The 6,000-nt window shown below is 36.9% G+C and overlaps 1 long non-coding RNA gene across 3 annotated transcripts in view; it reads right to left on the bottom strand.

The window, feature by feature from the left end:
* Positions 1 to 2,404: 2,404 nt before the first annotated feature.
* The window catches only part of LOC139707717 (uncharacterized), a 115,047-nt gene continuing 111,451 nt past the window's right edge, over positions 2,405 to 6,000 (bottom strand). For all 3 annotated transcript variants that reach the window (XR_011709182.1, XR_011709181.1, XR_011709184.1), the window contains 2 exons: positions 4,304 to 4,434; positions 2,405 to 2,643 (listed from right to left, as the gene is read on the bottom strand). This is a non-coding gene — a long non-coding RNA (uncharacterized lncRNA). The remainder of the gene's footprint in view (positions 2,644 to 4,303; positions 4,435 to 6,000) is intronic.

Below are 6,000 nucleotides of genomic sequence, written 5' to 3'. Positions count from 1 at the left end.
AGTGCAGTTGCAACAATTCATGTAATTTTTTACATCTTGTGCCTCTCTTCATATTGTTCATAAACTTCAAGTCTCTATTAAATCACCAAACTTAACGTTTCAAGGATGGTGTACATACTTTTGCAAGCACTTACAAATAAGCCCTTTTAGATATTTTGCAGAGAGGAATGAGGCTTATTACCTTCTATCACTGAGCTGAATACTGGTTTCTCTGTCTAGAGGTATAAACAAGAACATTTTGCATTTAATTTTATGATTCATCTTGTCACAGACATAAAATAATAAGTCTGAAATAGATGTTACATGGATGGAAAAAAGAAAGTCCAGAACTGTGAATAATATTACTTCAGCTTCTCAAGTAAAATGAAATGATAAATAAATCTCTCTTACTATTCCTGGTCCAGATTCAGTGATTAAAGTGCTATGTTCCAAAAATCCTACAATGTTCATTGGAATTACAGGTACTAACAGCCAAAAAAAGAAAGAAAGAGAAAAAAGAAAATCTCCCCTCAATGCTGCCTACCCCCCCACACACACACACACTGCCAATAAAGGTCAGATCCTTAAAATCATATAACATTTGCTTCACTTTCAAGTTTCCTCTTCATAAACTTTTTCATTCTGAAGAAAAAAGAACTATGATAAAATTTCTTCCTTTTGCCAATTGGATATTACCTAAGTATAATTTTCTTGTCTTCTACAGAGTATTTAAATAAAATGCACTTAGAATAAGGTTGCCATCAATTCCTTAGCTACACTGGTAAATAAATCTAAATTTATTTTACAACCTGAAGAATATAATAATGCTTAAACATAGTGTCTTAGTTGCTAAATAGGAGGTCAATGCCATTCCCTTCAAGTAGCTAACTCAGCAAAATTTGGCTCTCTTTCTAAGGGAGAGTAAAACTTCAATTACTCAACATGTTCAATATGAGATTTGATAACGAGGGGTAAGCAAAAAAAAAAAAAAATGAGATCCAAACTTTGTTCTTCTCAAATTTTTCTGTGTCTTTTGTGATTTGAGGTTTTATATGTCTTAGATCATTTCTGGATATTAATCATAGTCATAAACTGATAGCAGGTATAGGAGAGTAGGTAGATTTTCTACTAATCTCAAACCATTTCATGAAAGTTTGTTTCTTGAACAAATTTCCAATAGCTACCTCATTAGCATTTATCTTTTCCTTCTAAAAACATATTTTACAACACTTTCAACCAACAAAACATTCTGTTAAATGAAAGCCTTTGTACTGTAAGAACAAACTACTTTAGGTAGAGTCCCATGCAACTGAGGAAGTTTTAATAGAGTAATTTTGATTACACTTTTATTGGCACATGAGTTCACAAGCATTTCTCTCTCTTGGAATTCCAAAGAATTCCAAGTTGTGGGAGAGAGGGTGGGCTTCAGATTCTGGAGAGTACTGAAGCCATTCACTCAAATCACTACAATTTATGCTGTATCAAGGGGTCTCTATGAAGCAGGTTACTATAAGACAACTTGGAAGAAACTGATAAGCAGTTTGAGAAGCCACACATTTTCACGATTATCCCCAATAAACCAGGCACTTACACTTGAAATGCATATTTTTCCTCTGCACCTTTTCTACTTTCCCAACTTAGGCCACAAAAATCTTATCCATGAGCCTTATTTTCATTCTCAGAGCTCAGCACATGAGAACAAGCAATGTTTAAAGTAAGCAAAAGTAATGTGAAAGATAAAAGTAAATAAAAAAGGATAAGGGTTATAGAAAGTGAAGTCAGCCTTTATGGAAGACAATGACCATTTGAACCAGACTTATTCTTGAGCCCAAATAACCTACTCCTCCTACTCTCTGACAGTTACAGTATCTACCCAAGAATGTGACCATGAAGAGCTGGCTTCCAAAGGTCTCTGTATAGCAGCATCTGCATTTCCTCACTGATGACACTGTTCAACTTCCACTTTTGATGATCCAAGAAAGCCAGTGCCCAAGAGAACCTCCTCTGCTCTCCTTATGGCAGACACAGCCACACTGCAAGTCTGCCTTCGAGAGGCCCCCGAGATGCTATATTCTACCCATTCTCTTCATTCCTCTTCTCACAGTCCTGGACTGTCAGAGCCACTAGAACAAAACTTGATCCCCGAAGAACTGCTCCACCTTTACTAACCTCAGGACATAGTCAGGATCAGAACTGGCCTCATTTGAAAACTGGGGAACCCATAGACAAGAGAGGATGTATTACCCAAGAACACACTATCAAGTAGGACTCAGGTTTGGAGGCGAAATGACCAATGGTTTTTTCCTTTTCTTTTCTGCTACCATCCCTCCACCAAGCCAAATAATTGGAAGAAAAGCAGGTTCATGCATCTCTGAGTTTTGTCAGTTTACTTTTTTTAATGTTGTTAATATTATGTAAGTGTCCAGGGGCAGCCTAGCCAAGGACGCAGAGCAGCAGCCTGCAGCAGAATACCACTTTGCAGAAGTCACCTCTCCTTATAGGGTGGTCCAGCCAGAGCTCACCACTTCTCCATGTTTCTCAACCATTTTGGCGGCGTGTCATCTCTCCAGCCTTGAGAGTTACATATGGTGAAGATCTCACTGTGTAAACTGACAGCAGAACCAGTCCAAGTTCTCCCCCATAGAAAGGGACTAGTGGGATCCCCTGTGTGAGAAAAAAATAGGAAGAATTTGTATTGCAAATAGCAACATTTCCATGGGGTGGGGAAGGCTCCAACTTCCTTATGCTAAGCAAGGGTCCCTAACCTTTTCATAAGCAGGTCCTTTTACAGTCAGGCAAAGTCTATGATGCCTTCTCATGGTCATATTTTTTAAAGTATAAAATTAAAACATATACAAAAGGAACAAATTATATTTAAATGCTAATACAAAAATATTTTAAAACAATTTAAAGACATAGTAATATAATTTTTCGTTTTTACTGCATCAAGTAACAAGATGTAGGCCTGATAAACACAAAAACATCTGTAATTTCTATTATGATTGACCAAAGAGAATACTGCAAATTCTACTATAATTAGTGGCCTATATTTATAATGAGAAACTGCTAAATTTCATTAGAGATTGGTAAAAAAAAAAAAAGGTGTACTGTCTTTTTAATTCAACTCCACAGAATTCCTAACCTCTATCATGAAACCCATGTGAAAAGGCTCTTCTCTCAAGAATCATAACTAAGACTTTATGATAATCGCCTATCCCAACTAGTGAGTACATACCATGTACACTTGAGTATATTTGGTTTAACATTCCGTAATGTCATTACCTTTAAATTGAAGGTTATCCAGGAGCCAGTAGGAATTAGATTACTTTGCTATCACTTTCACTAAACCAATAGTTAATATATTCTCATTAGCTCTATTAACTCATAAGCATTATTTCCCAGAGTGAGGTCATCATACCAGAAAATATTGATTATTCGCATGTATTATAGCAGGTCTGCCTGTCTCTGAGGTTGTCTATGCAGGTCAGAGCTCAGCTGAGAATATGGTGGGGAGGCACCGGTTAAATGAGTTTAGGGATCTCCATTTATCATAAGAAAGTAAAAAAAGATCCACTACACAGCAAGTGGGGACCAGCTGTTGCCTGCCTCCATTTTGCAGAGTTAAACAAAATCACAACTGTCAGAAATTCAATTTAGTTCATAAAATCGGCTTTGCCTTCTAGTGTGTTCACTAATGTTTCTCTCCCATTTTCTTATCCTTTTTCCCTGAGCTTCAGCAGGTAGTAAATGCATTCTCGAATAAACATAACTCTATCATATTCTTTTTACTATTGGGTATCATTTTTTTTATTTCTCAACTAAAGTTTAAAATTTACTTGCCTGAGGCAGAATCTACAACTTAGTTGCCCCAGCAGCAAGCACAGAGCTGAGCATATTATAAGACTTTTTTGCAAATGGCTACAACATTGGCCAGAAGTAAATAAGAAACTTTATTTAAAAGATGAAACTAAATATATTAAGTCCTAAATATATTACCTTCTTTGCTGACCACTCTTTGTTTTCATGGGTGTTCTGCTTATGAAGATAATGAACAAATCCATCAGACACATCAGAGGGAATTGGCACGTTGAGACTGGACAGTATTCTTCGGGGAGATTATATGAGCCAGGATGTTTAGCGTGGATGTGGTGTGGTGGTCTTTGGCAACAACAACAGCAGCAAAGCCTCACCTTCATTTACTCATTGGTTCATTAAACAAACACAAGTTGAGGGCTCCATAGGTGAGGAAGAGGAGGAAAACCTGGTGTAACTTTAAGAAAATCAAACCTTGGGAACATAACAATAACCCAATGGATCTCCTTACCTTTTCTTCACCATTGTCCAGTTAGACCTTGAATCAGTACAGTTTCTTCCTGTCTTGGGCTCTCACTTCCAACCATTTGTTATTTGTGCAACATAACCTCCTTCTCCAAATCAAATTGTTGCCAAATGAATCTTAATAAAATAATTATAACACTACTTAAAAATAGATAAATGGATAATAACCCGAATGTTCAGCAATAGAAAAATGATTCAGGAAATAATACTATTTCCATAATATTTTACAACAAATTGAGACTATGTTTATAAAGTGATTTTTAATAATATGAGATATTAATATTGTTATATTAAGTATAAAAACTGGCAAATTATATATACAGTGTAATCTCTACCATATAAACACACACACACACACACACACACACACACAGAGAGAGAGAAATAGAAATTCATGGAAACAGACCGAAATACTAACCATAATAATGACCTATGAGTGATTATACAAATTTTTTAAAACGTAGAAATGTGCAAAGAAAAATTATGCTGAAAGTGTCTAACCTTTATACATTTTTAAATCCACTATTTCTCTTTATTAACCCAAAAGGAATTTCAAAAATATAAATCTGATTATATAAATCATAATCCTGGCTCATAATCCCTAAGTGCCTTACTATGACTCACTAAACCGATGCCAGTTCTCTTAGATTAGCCTGCAGAGGCTCTCCAAGCGGATGCCTCTTCCTCTGCACCATTTCTCACACTTCTCTGCTGCAGATGGTGCTTCACATTCTGGGATGTCATCTTCAAGCTCTCCAGCCTCCAAACCTTTGCTCAGGATATTGCTATTTCCCAGAGCTAGATTAAGGAGAGGGCCAGATGGCAACTACCCTAGCTAGGCTCAAAAATATAATGAAATGGAGCAAACTGTGTTTACTAGGCCTCCATTCAGAAACCGCACTGTAGGTGTTAGGGAGGAATAATTTAATAAAGCCACTTAGGAGTGGGGAGGATTGGCAGAGGTAAATGTGAATAACCACAGATGGTAGGTAGCTAGACTGCCTTCCAAGGAGAGTGGGTTCAGGTAAACTCAGAGTTTTTACCTGCTAAATAGGGTATATAAACCTGAGGCCAGAACCCAAAGACATGGGCCAATAAAGAGGAATATGTGGGGGTTATATTCTCTCCATCCAACAAATATTGAGCAATATTTAAAAACATCAATCTAAAGGAACACCAAACCATAAATCTGGTCAGAGTGCTCATACCTTTGTCCTGTGAGTATGGCTTCTGCTACAAAAATTCCATACATCTCTCTTCCATGTCTTGCTTCTTCCCTCTTTCACATACTACTACCTGAACATCACCCTTCAACCAACTCTCTGCTCTTGGCTGATATAGCCTGTGTCATTTCATTCCATGTTAAGACTATTTAAGGGTGTGTGTTTTCTCCTTCACTAGATGTAAAGTTTTCTGAGGACAAGTTTTATTTTTAACCCCTCGCCTGCTACCCAGTACATATGAAACTGAATGAATGAACTAATTAGAGAACAAGTAAATCATGTGAATGCCAAGCCAAGAAGACAGAGATTAATCAAGAATGAGAAAAGATTCGACGGGTGCCTTACAGAAGCCAGTTCATTGAGGCCAGTTTGACCTGGGTCAGCGTGAGAAAAAGGCAGAGACCTACTAAAGAATCTACTTTGATCTGACCTAGAGAAATAAAACCCCAAAGTACCCGAG

The sequence above is a fragment of the Marmota flaviventris genome, chromosome 11 (genome assembly GCF_047511675.1).
Source record: "Marmota flaviventris isolate mMarFla1 chromosome 11, mMarFla1.hap1, whole genome shotgun sequence".
NCBI classification, from domain to species: Eukaryota; Metazoa; Chordata; class Mammalia; order Rodentia; family Sciuridae; genus Marmota; species Marmota flaviventris.
The sequence above is the reverse complement of the archived record's forward strand: the minus strand, read 5'-3'. Positions and strand labels throughout refer to the sequence as shown.